Raw genomic sequence first — 17,405 nt, 5'->3', positions numbered from 1 at the left:
GGGAGGTTACACGAGGCTGGCTCCAGGGTGTTATCAACGCTTCGTTGAGTGAGGGTTACTTCCCCACCGCCTTGAAAGAGGCGGTGGTGAGGCCTCTCCTCAAGAAGCCGTCCCTGGATCTGGCAATATTGGCCAACTATCGTCCTGTCTCCAACCTTCGCTTTATGGCGAAGGTTGTTGAGAGTGTGGTCGCACGACAGTTTCCGCAATTCCTGGAGGAAACATCTTATCTAGATCCGTTGCAGTTGGGTTTCAGGTCTGGGCACAGCACAGAAACGGCATTGGTCGCGTTGGTTGATGATCTCTGGAGGGCTCGGGACAGGGGTTGTTCCTCTGTTCTGGTCCTGTTAGACCTCTCAGCGGCTTTTGATACCATCGACCATGGTATCATGCTGCACCGGCTGGAAGAGTTGGGGGTGGGAGGCACCGTGTTGCGGTGGTTCTCCTCCTTTCTCTCCGACCGGTCGCAGTTTGTGTTGGCAGGGGGGCAGAGGTCGACCTCGAGGCCTCTCATTTGTGGAGTGCCGCAGGGATCGGTCCTCTCGCCCCTTCTGTTCAACATTTATGTGAAGCCGCTGGGTGAGATCATCCGTGGCTTTGGGGTGAGATACCACCAGTATGCTGATGACACCCAGCTGTACATCTCCACCCCAGGCCACCCCAACGATGCCCTTGAAGTGATGTCCCAGTGCCTGGAGGCTGTACGGGTCTGGATGGGGAGGAACAGGCTCAAGCTCAACCCTTCCAAGACTGAGTGGCTGTGGCTCCCGGCATCCCGATATAGTCAGTTGACTCCATCACTGACTATTGGGGGCGAGTCATTGGCCCCCACAGAGAGGGCTCGCAATCTGGGAGTCCTTCTGGATATGCAGCTGTCCTTGGAGGAACATCTGACGGCTGTAACCAGGGGGACCTTTTGTCAGGTTCGCCTGATTCGCCAGTTGCGGCCCTTTCTTGATCGGGATTCCCTGTGCACAGTCACTCACGCCCTCGTCACCTCTCGCCTTGACTATTGCAATGCTCTCTACATGGGGCTCCCCTTGAGGAGCACCCGGAGGCTCCAGCTGGTCCAGAACGCAGCAGCGCGGGTAGTGATGGGAGCAGCATGGCGCTCCCATGTAACACCGCTCCTGCGCGAGCTGCACTGGCTCCCAGTTGTCTTCCGGGTGCGCTTCAAGGTGTTGGTTATCACCTTTAAAGCGCTCCATGGCATAGGGCCTAGCTATCTTCGAGACCGCCTGCTGCTACCAACGACCTCCCATCGACCCGTGCGCTCCCACAGAGAGGGCCTCCTCGGGGTGCCATCAGCCAGACAATGTAGGCTGGTGACCCCCAGGGGGAGAGCCTTCTCTGTGGGGGCACCTACCCTCTGGAATCAGCTCCCCCCAGAGATAAGGAGAATCCAAGACCTCAGTGCCTTCCGTCGCGCCCTTAAAACCCATTTATTTAAACAAGCCGGGCTGGTTTAAGATGAAATTTTTAACTGTTTTTAAATGTTTTAAACGTTTTTAATTGGTAAATGAGTTTTAATTGGGCCAAATTTATATATCTTTTAATTGTTTTTAATATTTGTTCTGCATGTTTTTTAATCTGGCTGTACACCGCCCTGAGTCCTCAGGGAGAAGGGCGGTATAGAAATCCAATATAAATAAATAAATAAATAACCCTTTCTGTCTGCAGGAATCCCAGTTAATTCTTCTCTAAGTGATGGCTGTTTTGCATTAAAACAATCAGTGAAGGGGAAACTTCTCTGGTTCACGGGATCAGCTGTTAAATTGTTCCTCCTTTTAGGATGGTTTTCATTCAGCCAGAATCTCCCCTTGTTTTCAAGGGCTTTATGAATTATCTTTTCATTTGTTTGTTCAATTTATTTATTATCCAGTCTAGAATGCTCCCTATACCCTACCAATTTCATCAATTATTTATTTTATCAATATTTATATGATAGACAATTTTTGCTGAACCTTTCTTTTCCCCTTTTGAGAACAGTGATAACACTCGTTGTCCCAACTCAAGTGAGACAACTGTAGCAGAAAGACTCAAATCTGAAAACAACAACAACAACGTGTGATAGAAAAACCAAAACCAAGAAAGACATTTAACATTCCTGGAAATTTCTCTTCTAGTTCCATCCATTTCTGAAGAAGAACGAGTTTTGCAATCTTTCCAATTTGAAACTGTACTTGGACCAAAATGGGGATGTGACAGGAGATTTGAACCTCGTAAGCTTGATAGTTCAGTCCAGGGAGGATCCCGTTAGAAAGCAAGTGGGGAGTTTTGAAAGACAGAGATTTACTATCAATCCAGATGCTCTTTCACAGCTAATGTTGCTCAATAAGGTGGGTGAGACATTGGTGTCTTTTCTCTGTTTTCCAAAGCCTTGAGACACTTTTCAAGTGGCTAAGCCTATGCACCAATACAGGGAGAATTGAATGTGGGGAATAGAACCCTTACAATTTTCTTAAAAGGCTTGGGACGCTTCAGAACAATTGGCAAGGTATCTTTCGGATGCTGTAATATAGAACAGTGTTTCAAATTGATTCAGCCGTGTCCTATGTGGGGTGCTAGGTGATAATTCTTTAAGACGTATGGCCATTTTTTTTAAAAAAAGTTTTATTAAAAAAAATTCTTTCACCATACATATTTTATGAACAGAGTTCACATTTTATACATAATCAAAATCATCCTTATAATACTTCTTAATCTTCCTATTTTTTGCAATATTTATCTCTTTTGTGTAATCCTTTATCCCAAATTTATCATTTTTCTCCATATCTTATTATTTTAACTTCTGCCATATTAATTCCTCCCCCCCTATTATTTTTTATCATTTTCAATTTTATATTCGAATAACATCACTTTGCGCCTTATATTTCTTCTCAATGACAATTGCTCCAGTTGTTTGCCATCTTTCTTCATTTCCAGAAGAGTCTCTCTAATTCCTTTTTCTCATTCATTAACAATAATACAGTCATCTTAATTTACTTGATTATCAAAATGAGCCGAGGTGGCACAGTGGTTAGAGTGCAGTACTGCAGCTACTACAGCTGACTGCTAGTTCAGCAAATCAGCGGATCAAATCTCACCGGCTCAAGGTTGACTCAACCTTCTATCCTTCCAAGGTGGCTAAAATGAAGACCCAGATTGTTGGGGGCAATATGCTATTTAGTATACTGTCTTTGGTGTAAGCCGCCCAGAGTCCTTGGAGAGTGGGCGGCATAGAAATAATAATAATAATAATAATAATAATAATAATAATAATAATAATAATAATAATAATAATAATAATAATAATAATAATAAAAAATTACCTATTTTCCCCTTTCCGTCTGCTGTGGTTTATCACCAACATATTCTATTTTTTCTTCTTTGCAAAAAGAAACACTTTCATGTTTTGAACATTATTATTTTCTATACAATTAGCATTTTATATATTCATTTTAATTACATTGTTATCAAAATTAATAGTATTGTCAAATTACTTTATTTTCCCCTTTCTATCTATTAGGACTTAATGTAAACAAATTCTATTCAGATTAACGGAGTTGGAAGGGATCCAACCCCCTGCCCAAGCAAGATACCCTCCATCTGCCCCTACCTAGGATCAAACTCACAACCTCCTGATTGTGAGGCAAGAGCTCCACCTCTAGGCCACAGCAGCTGGGCTTCATTCATCTTTGTCATATAATTACTTATAATCATTTTCCACCCTATCTTATTTTTTCAACTTCTGCCATGTTATTCTCACATATTGCTTTATCAAGTCATTAATCCTTTCATCTAGCTAACATCACAGTGTATCCTATACTTCTCTCTTGCCACTACTATAACAATTAAAATTTCATTCTAATTTAAAAAGCTTTAAAAAACACCATTATTATTATATTGTCTACTTTCCCATTCCCATTTATTAATCCATTTTGTGTATATTTCCTAATGTTTACTTCATCATCTCATCTTTACCCATCATCTCAAAACCTTTTTAACATCCCCCTTTCTAATAGTTTTTTGCACGACCCTTTATCTCGCTCTAATTTCTCAGTTCTCTCTTTTTTTCTTTTATATATGTTACATTTCTTCTTCTGGCTCCTGTTATCTTTGTTGTTGTTGTTGTTGTTGTGTTGTTTGAACTTCCCTTACTAAAGTTTTTCCTTGTCTCTTCCAGATATTCCCCCTTTTTCCTTTTGTCTGTTTCTTTTTTAGGGGGGATTTTTCCCCTTTCCTCTCTGCTCTTTTAACTTTCCCAAACATTTCTGTGGAATTTTCTATCTGATTTCTATTTTTTAATACTTGCTCTTCAACATTATTAATTTCTTGCTTCTCATTTAAATTTTCCTCTTCCAACTCCTCTTCCTTTTCTTTTTCTGTATTTTTAAATGAATTTTCCATTTCTTTTTTGCCTATTAAAGATTCACACATGCTTTTAAGCATCAAAAGTACCTCTTCATACATCTGTAACTCCATTTTGTAACAATTTAATACCTCCCCAATTATTTCTCTATGAACTTAACCAGAATTTAAGGACTAGATAGTTTTCTTGTATTTCCGCTTCTTTGCTTCTTTTCTTCTTGGTGTGAAGTTTCCAAAAGATGCCCTAATTAATTCATGAGCCATGAGCCAAACTTCAAAAGAAATACAGTCATTTATTAGGAGCACCATTTCGGCAATATTCGGATGCAGTTAGAACTAATCCCATGTAGATTTACATTCCCCTATGACCCTGTTTCTCCCCTCCTCCCTGGCCATGTCATAAATCACATTCTCCAATTAACCACTTTGGCTGGCTGTGAAATCCAACACCCTCCTTCTGATTGCGTTACGGAAGCATGTATGGAATGTATCTTCAGTTAGGGAAATCAATCAGCTCTATCAGTTCTCTCTCCCTCCTGCTCATGGCAACTTGAAAGCTTTGCAAGTTGACACTTTGATTATTCCTTTTATTCTTTAAAATTAAAATGTTATTCTCAATTATTCATTATTATTCAAATTCAGCAACAGTCAAATCCCATTATGAAGCTGTCTTCCAGAAGAGAAGGGAAATAAACAGCCACCCAGAAGTAAAACACAGTCACTCCTTAAACATTCTCACTTAGCCAAAATTTAAAGTCTATGTAATTTTCTTATATCTCCTTTTCTTCTTAAAATAGTCCTTTGTTCTTCAAACAGCTGCTTCCTGTTTTGTCTATTTGAATACAGTATCACAGTACTTTTTCTTTTCTCCAGCAGATGGCACTCTCAGTTTCTACACGTTGCAAAATAGTCTTTTAAATCCAATTGTTTATCAAAATATTCAGTAATTTTTCAAAACCTCTTATAATTTGTTATCTTTCTTCTGAACATCGTTTATTCCCTTTTAAAAATATTTTGCTTTTTCCCAATTTTACAAATCCAAGACTTTCTCTTAGATTCTTTGTGTTATAGTCCATGCTTTCTCTTTTTTCTGTATTTGTGTTTTTTCTCCCCAAGTGCCAGATAGCCACTAATCCAAATTCAGGGATTCTTTTAAGACTTCAATTCCCGTTTTACTTAGCTTAAATTGGCAGTTATCTTACCCAGTTCTGTCTCTCCATCCAAATGCCACTCCTGCTCAATACTTCGGTCCGGTTGTCCCAGTTTCAAAGCGGCCACCATAAGATGGCCGCTGCCCCCGCTGCTGCTTCGGGAGAGCTGTTTCTGTTCCAGGAAGGAAATTGCCAATTCCTCGCGGTCCACGAAACGCTTCTCCTTTCTTCACCATCCCTACAAGATGGCTATGGCTCGAAAGCCTCCCGCCAGCAGTTTGTCCGGCTGGATTTTGTGTGGCTCATCAGAGCCTGCTATTTTCCAGTCTGTTCCTTCTGCGATGTCAACCGGCTGGACGTATGGATATTTTGTGTCCCTATTTTGGAACAACACTGTTCCAAAATTATCAACTAGAAATACAAAACAAAACCATTTTTAATTCCCAGTCTTCATTAATTAAGATGTATAAAGAGCTGAAAGATTCTATTTTCACCAATGAATTAATCAGCTAACATTTATTTATCTGGAAGTATCAGTTTTAAATTGGCCATACAGCAAATTAAAGGTGCATATAACATAGATGTGAAATTGAGCTGTAAAAGAATTGACCCATGAATCACGCCACCAATGAACTCCTGTATCTATATAAAACAGATCTGTATCTGTATAAAACAGTTATACAGATTATGTGTATCTATTGGGGATTTAGGTGCTGATAGCATCAACTTGTCTTGTTTCCTTGCCTAAGATTAAGCCAGGTTCCCAGTGAAGTGAAAGAGGCAAGGATAACTCTAATCAAGACTGGACATGTTTCCTGTTGACACCATTGGGAAATATGCTTTGGCATTCAGGTTTAGCTTGTCATGGCTGGGCAAGTTTATATTCTTAAATAGATCATACTGGTCAGAATTTTCCATACTTGTCTTTCATGCCTTGAGGATAGAAGAATAGGCCTTCTGCTCCTAGGGAGAAGGTCCAAGGCTTTCCATTCACAAGAAATCATAATGACTGTTCTGGTGTTCCCTGACCCAGAAAACTGAAACACTGAAACAAGGATTGACCCAATTTCTACCATATGTGGGAGATTTCTACCATATGTGGTGGGAATGCCCAAAGGCAAAAAATATTGGAATTTAATAAAGAATTGGCTTGAAGAGATTTTATTAATAAAATAGAAGTTAAACTGGAATTTTTCCTTTTGGGAATGACAGAGGGTAAATATAAGAAAGATATAAATTATCTATTACTGCATACACTCACAGCTGCACGGATAGCCTTTGCTCAGAAGTGGAAAGAGAAAGATACCCCAACTGAAGAGGAAATAATATTAAAAATTCTTCACTGCACAGAAATGAATAGACTTACCTTGGAGCTCAAGGATAAATGTGAAACACAGTACTATATAATCTGGAAAAAAAATTAGGAAAGTCTAGATAAAAGGAAGATAGCCGAGACAAAGCTGTAGTGTTAGATGAGAAATATATACGATATGACAGATAAATATGTATGTAAATTGCATAGATAGCTACAGGTATAGAATAATAGACAAGTATGTATAATTGTATAGAAATATGATATAGATTATTAGTGTGATGTTATGTATAAATAACGTATAAGGTTAAAGAATTATAATATTAACATTAATATAATTTTGTATTAGTTTAAAGTGTTGGAAGATATTTAGAACCAGTGATGTCATATCTATGTCTGATGTTTTTAATTTTGAATGATTAATAAAAAACTTTTTTAAAAAAAGGATTGACCTGAAGAAAAGCCCTTCCTCATTTTGGAACAAATGAGGGACAATTGGGGGGGGGGGCAGTTATTTGGCCTTTAGTTTATCACTTCATATGAAACATCCTTGAATGCAATTGTTTATCTTGATTGTCAGCTACCTTAAGTCTCTCTGGGAAAAAGGAGACTCCATATTTAACCAATAATAAATGTAGCTCAGTCTTTTCATGCTAATTGGTGTCTCCTAATGGTGGTTGTTCAACAGAAAAAAACCTTTTTCTGAAAACGTTGCTTGACCCTGTCAGAGGGTTCATATTCATGTCACATGTGATACAGCAAAAAATGCCTGATTTTTGAGGGTCATGTTCTCATGTAGAAGTGGGCTTCACATTCTGTCACCACCAGTTCACCCAGCACCGGAAATGTGAGTGTGCGCTCCACATGCGTGAGACATCAAACAACATGGTAATTCACTCACGTGCGACATCCACGCATTCGTACAACATCAAAACCACAGCGATATAGGACTGGATTGCACCTGGGTGGGTGGGTGGACCCACCCGCAGATCGGTATTACCGGTTCACCCAAACCAGTCCGAACCGGCTGAATACCAGCTCTATTCTCATGACTAACCTCCATTTCATCTTACTCTAGGTCTTGAAATTAGGCAGTCAGTTTTAGCCTTGGTTCATCATCATGGTGGCCATATAAAATTAGCAAATAAACATACAAATAAACAAAGAACAGATGCATTAAGGTTGACAGCCCAAATTTATAATGAAGTTTTCCTTTATTGGAGGTGGTTCTGGACCACTTTTGAATGGGGATGGCCTTGCAATGATACATGTAGTCCAGAAGAAACCTTTCCAGTTCCAACCGGTCACAGGTTTCTTCATCACAGTTTTATCCTATTTTAATAAATCTAGTAAAATAAAATAAAAAATCATTAACTTTTTAGAATAAATTTCATTCTAAGCTTTAATATGAACTCAGCATCTCACTTTAAATTCATGGGTAAATGAAGAAAGGAGTAGTGCACGGTAATACAATCATGTGGTTGTATTTATATATGTGTATGTATGTATGTATGTGTATGTATTTCTGTATGTGTGTATATATGTATATGACACTAATTGTCACTTCATGGTTAAATCGTTTCTCAATTGCTTAGGTCCAGAATTTATTAAGTAGAAATGTCCTGTATTGCAAAGAGATATTCTAGCAGCAAAAGGGAGAAATTAAATGAAGAATCTGTCAGTAGTTGTATCTCCTGCAACATTGAGAGTTACTTAAAACGTTTGTATTTACCTAAGTGAAGTCCAGCAACTAGTTGACTAATGTTCATGTCTATCTCCATTTTTCATTAAGGATTAGTTCTAACATATTTTGTTTGGCATTCCTGGTTTTCCTGTTTAGTCTTTGCCTCGGTCCAAATGTGTGGAAAATTGTCATCCTGGATTTTTCAAGCAAGCTCGAAAAGGAGAGCCAGTTTGCTGCTATGACTGTATTCCTTGTCCAGAAGGGACCATCTCCACTCAGGAAGGTGAGTGACACCAAAGAACAGGCTACTAGATTCATCCAGAGCATTTTGATCAATGTGCATTTTAAAAGAGACATCTAAGGTTAATAATTTTGTGGTTCTCAATTTTCAAGGTACCCGATTTCTTCCCTAAGGGGAAGAATAAGAAAAAGATTTGGAGGGACAAGGTAGGAAGAGATAGAAGAACATGGTGGATTCTGCAAGATTATTTGCATCCGAGGACATTTCTCTTTTCTTGCTAGTTTGGAGCTGTCCTCCCATCTTTACTGCTCTTAGGAACATCTGCATTCTTTGAAATTGAGAAATGGTTTCAGATCAATGACTTTTGCTCACATAAACCCAGTTTGTATTACAGGCCAAAAGATATATAAATCAATCAATCAATTAATCAGTCAATCTTTATTAAGGTCATGTAACCAGAAAAGCAGAAAGATCTAATTCAGATAACCATGGAGAGACGAGGGAAATCCACACAGAAGACTTGCCATAAACGATGTGGAAGAAAGGACATAAATTACATTTACCATTATTAGGGGTAAAATCTGCCTCTTTTATTTTTAGTGCTTTATTTTTCCATATTATGGATTAAGAGGTAAAACCCAAATATTGTTTATAGCCCAGTTTACCATTCCCAGATTTAGCATAACCATGGTTTCCTTGTTTTCCTTGGTTGGACTACTACTGTGAATATAAAGGACTGCTACCTTGAATATTGTATATAAATCAATCGATCGATCGATCGATCAATCAATCAATCAATCTTTATCAAGGTCATGGAACCACACAAGCAGGAAGAAGTAATTCAGGGGACCACAGAGGGAGAGGATTTGGGTTCAAGGGACAAGAGAAATATATACAAAAGACTCACCATAAAAGACCTGGAGCAGTTTTGTGTGAAAGAAGGGATGTAAATTAAATTTACCATTAGTAGGTTTAAAATTTGCCTTTTTTATTTTTACTGCTTAAATTTTCCATATTACGAATTAAGAGGTAAAACACAAATATGGTTTATAGGGCAGTTCAACATTCCCAGATTCAGCATTGCCACCATCATGGCTTCCTTTGTTGGATTGTCACTGAATCTTCCCTCTTCGTCTTATCTTTCCAATTTTCTTGGATATTAAATAATGAAATACAACAGCAACAAAAAAAGGGATATAGCTGTGGTTCTAATAAGGACTATTAACTATTGGTATTAAAAGGAAACCGATCTAAACAGAAATCAGGGAAAAAAGAGAACCAACTAAGCTATTGTATTTATTTCATACGGTGTAGCAGAATACAGCATTAATACATAAAGTTAGCAGAAACAGCATATAAAATGTGCATCAAACTATAAAACACCAGAGCAGTAAGTTATTTTAAAAATGCATAATAGGAATGATGGGTACAATTATGAATAAAATTAAATTATGTATGAACAGTTACTAGAGTGGCTAAACCTATCACTGGATATCTGGACCATTTAGCCATTGAGATTATGTATTTCAAGCAGAGATCCAGAGAACCTTCTGAGGGGGCATTCCATCCTAACATGATATAAAGTTAGTGGGATGATCCCACTGTCACAGTTAGTATTGTCAACCAACCGCTACTGGGTTTTTCAATATTGGCACCTGCCATGGTTGGTCAGTATCATCTGACATCCAAAGAAGATCTTTCTTGAAAGATAAAAAGAAAATAACTATTATTTTCTGTTTTCTCAGATACTGAAAAATGCACCAAGTGCCCAGATGATCAATATCCAACCAAGAGCAGAGTCCAATGTATCCCGAAAAGAATAACCTTCCTCTCCTATGAAGAACATCTGGGCATCATCCTGGTGTCCATTGCCCTACTCTTGTTCCTAACCACAGGTTTCATTTTATTCATATTCATTAAATACCTTGAAACTCCCATTGTCAAAGCCAACAACCGGGACCTCTCCTACATTCTCCTGGTCTCCCTCATTCTTTGCTTCTTGTCCTCCTTTTTCTTCATTGGACAGCCAAGAAAAGCCAATTGTCTTCTCCGACAAACGGTGTTCAGCATTGTCTTCTCAATAGCTGTGTCTTCTGTGTTGGCCAAAACGATCACGGTGGTGCTGGCATTCTTAGCCTCAAAACCAGGGAACAAAGTGAGAAGATGGTTGGGGAAGAGCTTGGCCAATTCCATTATCCTTTCTGGTTCTGCTGGCCAAATTTTCATCTGTGCCTTATGGCTGGCAATTTCTCCCCCATTCCCTGACTCTGACTTAAACTCCCAGCCTGGAGCGATCATCCTTCAATGCAATGAAGGCTCTGTCACCATGTTTTATGTTGTCCTTGGCTATATGTGTTTCCTAGCTGCCATTTGCTTCACAGTAGCTTTCCTGGCCAGGAATCTGCCTGGGGCCTTCAATGAAGCCAAGCTGATCACCTTCAGCATGCTGGTCTTCTGCAGTGTTTGGATCTCCTTCTTGCCCACTTACCTAAGCACCAAAGGAAAGTCCATGGTGATTGTTCAGGTCTTCTCCATCTTGGCCTCCAGTGCTGGACTGCTGGGCTGCATCTTCTTCCCAAAGTGCTACATTATTATCCTGAGGCCAGATCTAAACACTAAGGAACATCTCATGATAAAAGTAGAGAAATGACAGTGAAATTGTTTCTTAGGCTTATCACATTTAATTTTTTCATTGCAGTTATTGGTGTTCTGTATTCTTCCTTTGAATCAATGTGACAATTAAGGCTATTTAATACTGAAGGAAATAAACATATGAAGAGTATAATGTTAATGACATTAAATTCCAACATAATCATCAATTAGTAAAATAAACCAATTAATAATTGAAATTGTCATACATCCAGGAATGAACAAGCTCAGAAATAAGACTCTCCTTCCAACGGGATTTTATCTGCTTTCCAGTTTTGTGCAAATGCAATTCTAGCCGCTGTTATTATATGAATAATCAAATATGTATCTTCTTTACTATAATTCTCTGGTAAAATTCCCAATAAGAATATCTCTGCTTTTAACTCTATATGTTGCTGCAACATTCCCTCTAACCATGTTTGTATTTTCAGCCAATATTGTTTTGCTTCTTTACACAATCACCACATATGATAGTATGATCCCGGCAAGTGGTGACATTTCCAACACTTAGCTGATTTATCTTTAAAAATCTTAGCTAATCTTTCTGGTGGCACATGCCATCTATAAAACATCTTATACAGGTTTTCTTTATAGGCTGTTGCCATTGTTCATTTATCATTTCTTACTCAAAGTTGTTGCCATTTATCCAATTCTATGGTGTATCCAAAATACTTTGCCCATGCTATCATTGTTTCTTTTACTTCTTCGTTTCTAACTAATACACAATAAATAATAATATAGTTTCTTAATCATTTTCTCATGTGTTCCTGTCAATATTTCATCCAGTTCGGATTTCCCCGAGTTAAAGCCATATTGTCTACGATCTGCTTCATATCTTAATTGTAATTTCAATCTTGTATACCAATCTATCTCGATCCCTTGACTCTCTAGTTCTTGTTTTTGTTTCAGCTCTCTCCGATCTGTCAGAATGTCTTTATATCTCACAATATTCCCCATGTTCACAATATTTGGATATGTCACTGCTTCTATTGTAGAAAGCCACATTGGAATATTCAAACAAACCTTTTCTTAAATAATGTCTTTGGAAATATCCATGTATCCTTTGTTTCCCGTACCATAAAAAGGCATGCCAACCCAATTGTAAATCATTTCAATTTTTTTCAATTTAATTCAATTTATATGCCACCCATCTCTGAAGACTCAGGTTGGCTCACAATACATTTAAAATCCTAATAAAAAACATTTTAAAATTAAAATGTTAAAACATTAAAACTCATTCATACCATTCATGGCCGGATCTCGCCAGATCGGAAGAGCGAGATCAACGGCCCCAGGCCTGCCGGAAAAGCCAGGTGTTCACCGCTTTTCGGAAGGCCAATAGGGTGGGGATGGTCCAGACCTCAGGAGGTAACTGGTTCCAGAGAGCTGGGGCAGCCACAGAAAAGGCCCTCCCCCACAGGCCTGCCAGCCAGCATTGATTAGCTGACCTGGCCCAGAGGAGACCAACTCTGAGGGATCTTACCGGTCGCTGGGAGCTATGCGGTAGAAGGCGGTCTCGAAGATAACCTGGCCCTGAGCCATGTAGGGCTTTAAAGGTAATAACCAACACCTTGAATTGTGACCGGAGAACAATAGGGAGCCAGTGGAGCTTGCGGAGAATTGGTGTAATGTGGGTATACCTAGGTGCACCCACGACAGCTCGCGCGGCTGCGTTCTGGACTAACTGTAGTCTCCGAACACTTTTCAAGGGTCGACCCATGTATAGCGCTTTGCAATAATCTAACCGTCAGGTGACAAAGGCATGAGTGACCGTCAGGAGAGCCTCCCGATCCAAGTAGGGTCTCAATTGGTGCACCAGGCGAACCTGTGCAAAGGTCCCCCTAGCCACAGCTGTCAGATGTTGCTCTAATCTTAGCTGTGAGTCTAGGAGGACACCCAAGTTGCAAGGCCGTTCTGAGGGGGACAATTTCTCCCCCCCCCAGAACCACGGATGGACAGTCAACATAGTCTTTAGGAGGCAATACCCACAGCCATTCGGTCTTTTCTGGGTTAAGTCTGAGCCTGTCAATGTCAATAATATTGTATTCCTTAATAAAATCCATTCTTTAATCCATGTTAACGCCGCCGCTTGATAACACAATTCCCAATTCGGAAGGCCAAACCACCTCTAATTCTTGCATCTTGTAGCATTTTTATATTAATCCTTGCTCTCTTTCCTTGCCACACAGATTTCCACATTATCTTCTTCAACTCTTCAAAATATTTTTTCTCCAGTTTTATTGGTATAGTTTGAAATAAAAATTTAAAGCTTCTGCCAATCTAGCAGTTCGAAAGCACGTAAAAAATGCAAGTAGAAAAATAGGGACCACCTTTGGTGGGAAGGTAACAGCCTTCCATGCATCTTTGGCATTTAGTCATGCCAGCCACATGACCACGGAGTTGTTTTCGGACAGTGCTGGCTCTTCGGGTTTGAAATGGAGATGAGCACCGCCCCCTACAGTTGGGAATGACTGACAAATATGTGCAAGGTGTACCTTTACTTTTATTTCTGCCCAAACCAAGTGTGAGGGAAAAAGGATTCAAGCTTTTCCATCTCCAATTACCTAATCAAAGATCAGGTCATTTCTGAGGCCGGTGCGTGGAGGGTTTGAGATCTCCCTGAACTAAATTCTCTCCAATAGACAATTCATTCTTCTTCTTCACTGATGCCACTTAGGGGTCTCCGGAATCTGAGGCAATCCCATCTCTGCCACCAATTGTTGAAAATTCCATTTTCCTTCCTTCCTTCTTTCTTTTATTTTGAACCACCAATAAGTAGATTGATACAGACTTAATTTTCCAAAAATCACTGGAAACTTGAACAAGTGACTTCGATTCTCTTTCTGCAGTTGCTGGAGAGACATTTTCCTTCAACAAAAGGAATGCTTACACATTTTTTTTCAAAAAGGAATTGTTTTCTATTTCTGCTCTCTATTATTTGTAAGCTCATTGTCCACACTACAGTCATGTGAAATATAACAGCTGTTTCACGCGATCGTCTGAGTGTCCTTTTTTCACTTTTTAAAGCATTTTTTTACTATCAATTTGCCTGAACTGGTTGTAAAAAAATGCTTAAAAGTAAAAATAAAAAAAAAGTTCCAACGATTGTGCGTCACTCAGCTGATTGTCGGAACTTTTCTTTTACATTTTTTAATACCGGTTCGGTGAACCAGGGGTATTTTTTATTAACGGTTCGGGTGAACCGGCCCGAACTGATACCATTTCACCCCTGCATTCTCCCCAAGTGGAGCCTTTGGGGCAAGTGGGAGCAGTGGCTGCAGGGGAGAATTTGGCTGGAGGGTCTGGTGGGGCCATGGGGGACCCTCAGGATGCATCTTCCTCAGAGTTGTAGAGAGTCGCCTACAGGGAGATGCAGTTTGCATGTTTATAATCACCATTCACTTATGAATGGTAATGATAAAGTGTTCAGATTAAATTTAGCTGGTAGTCTAAATTTTTTTTCCAAGAGTTTATTCATGAAGATCAATGTGACTTTTTACTTAAATGACAAAAGACAATGTGAGAACTGTGTTGGTTGTCATAGTACTTTTACAACAACATAACAAAAAACTAGCTGTATAGTTCTTCTTAGATGCAAAGAAAGCCTTTGATCATTTGCATTGGCCATTTTTGCTTAATGTTCTGAAAGATATGAGTCTTGCTGAAAATTTTATTCAAGAAATTTAGTGTCATAACCATGTGATATCCAGTAGAGAACAAGTCAAGATTTTCCTTTGTCCCCTTTGCTGTTTATTTTGGCTCTTGAAGTGTGAAGGGAGGAAAATGGAGTCAGGGGAAGGTCCAGACGAGGGCTCTGCATTAGAGGCAGAGATGGGGCCAGGGCCATCTGGGAGTGATGAGCGGACTGCGGAGCCTCCAGAAGCGAGTAACAGAGAGGCAGAGGAACAGGAGGAGCCTGTTCCTAGTGCATGCATGCGAAGAGCTGCCAGAAGGCAAAAGCAGCTAAAGCAAAAAGGACGACTCGGGAGTAAGGCCAGGAGATGATTGGCCCCTTAATTTGGACTAAACTGAGAATGAAGTAACTCTCAGCTGTTCCAATAAAACAGGTTTGTTTAGGACTGATTGTGTCTGGTAATAACTACTTGGGCCTAGGTCACAACAATTGGTGTCAAGGGGAAAAAAGATCTATTAGCTCTATATCTTTCTTCATATTTATACAATGATATAATCCAAAAATATTCAGTGTCCTCAACCTAGAGTGGCACCAAACTCCATGTTTCTGGGTGACCTTACTCAGCAGTCTCTGGAGAAAAGAGTCCATATTGATGGATAGCAGAAGTCAAATACATAGGTGTTGAAATCCTGCATTTCCCTCCAGCATCATTTTCTGGACAGGTCCTGACAGGAAAGACCAGAACCATTAAAGAACACTGCCCTCAGGGGTATATCTGTAATTTTTCACAAACATGCTGTATATCAGGAATAAGTTCAGGGTCCCCAGAGGAAAAGTTGCTTCTCACTGTAATTATCACCATCCTGCTATTTGAGATGTCTCCTTCTACTTCTCTAGTGACTGCCTTTGATGTAAACATCAGTCTGAAGCACTGTAGAGGGGATCCTGCATCAGAAAAGGATAAATGCTTTAGGTCACACTGCGTTATGTGAATTTTAGAACAGGCAGGGGCTGTGCTGTTAAATGTCTTTTTCTCTCCTTTCCAGGTGAAGCATGATTTGTCTCTTTTAATTCTTCAGGGCTGTTAATTCTTCAACTCTTCTTGTTCTTGTTTAGAAACAGGAAGGGAATTGATTCAGCCCCATGAATTATGAACCTCCTACTTCTGCTTCTGATGCTACTGCTGTCCCAGCCAATCTCTGGAAAGCTTAGAATGAAATGTCCACTGACTCTGGAACACCAGAATGGAGAAAAACCATGGAGCTATTACAGACCAGGAGGCCATCTCATTGCTGTTATCACCAGTGGAACAAAAATATCTCCTATAATGTTCCCTTTCAATGCAGCTCCTTCTAGTCAGTCTAATTCGTAAGTCATTCAGGATAATGGAGTTGCAGTCCCTCCATTTATAATTCTAACACCTCATTTTTTCCCTCCTTATTCCACTTATTCCAGTTAGATATGGCAGCACCTCTCCTGTCTAATTTCCTGAATCATTTTGATTTCCATGCTTTCTTTGTCTTATTTTGAGGAACAGATTCAAATCCAAAGATGGAACAGAAAAATAATATGAAACAAGTCCACATTATTTTCCTCTGCCTGTTCAATCTTGAATTCATGATTTGAATACTGATTTTTGTTTAAATTAATGATTCTTGTAGTTTTCCCCTGCCCAGCTCAGTTCAAATACAACTACTCATTGATATTTACTTCCAGATCCTTATAGAAATACAGGATAACTTATTTTTAGAATTGGTTTCTGGGTCATTTTTGAAGCATCCTCTTCCTTTTATGGCAGTTCTACTGTAATTATTCAATTATTTTGAATCCTGATTATTGGGCAGATGAAAATTAGTACTGCCCCAAAGAATAGTGTATTTCCGATTCTTATCCCATGTGGAGGACTGTATCAATTCCATCTTCCCAATGTTCATTAAAATTGAATGGAGATGGGTGAGTATCATTTATCTCTGGGTTTGGAGTCAGTAATGGCTTAAGACTCTGTAGGCTTCAAAAGACAAAGTAGTTTAGATTGAAAAGAAGTAAATTGTTGGTTCCGTTGATGATAATGACATGATCATATTTACAGCAGTTTGTTCATTTTTACAAGAGTTTATCTAATGCTCATTGAAAAATGCTATGCTTTATTTTGATTAGTCAAGCAAAAATATATCAAAAATATAAAATATATTTTGCTATTCATGATGATGGTAATGGTGATGATAAAAATGAACATTCTTTTACAGTAGCATATCTTCTGATCGGTCTAAAATCCTACGCTTTATTTTCGCTATTCAAGTGGTCAATAAGAATTCCCAGCTCCTGCAAAATCTCACACTTGGCTACGACATCCATGACAACTATCTGAACACAATTGGCACTTC

Source organism: Pantherophis guttatus, chromosome 2, assembly GCF_059756535.1.
Source record: "Pantherophis guttatus breed Tessera chromosome 2, ASM5975653v1, whole genome shotgun sequence".
In the NCBI taxonomy this organism is placed as follows: Eukaryota; Metazoa; Chordata; class Lepidosauria; order Squamata; family Colubridae; genus Pantherophis; species Pantherophis guttatus.
The sequence above is the reverse complement of the archived record's forward strand: the minus strand, read 5'-3'. Positions refer to the sequence as shown.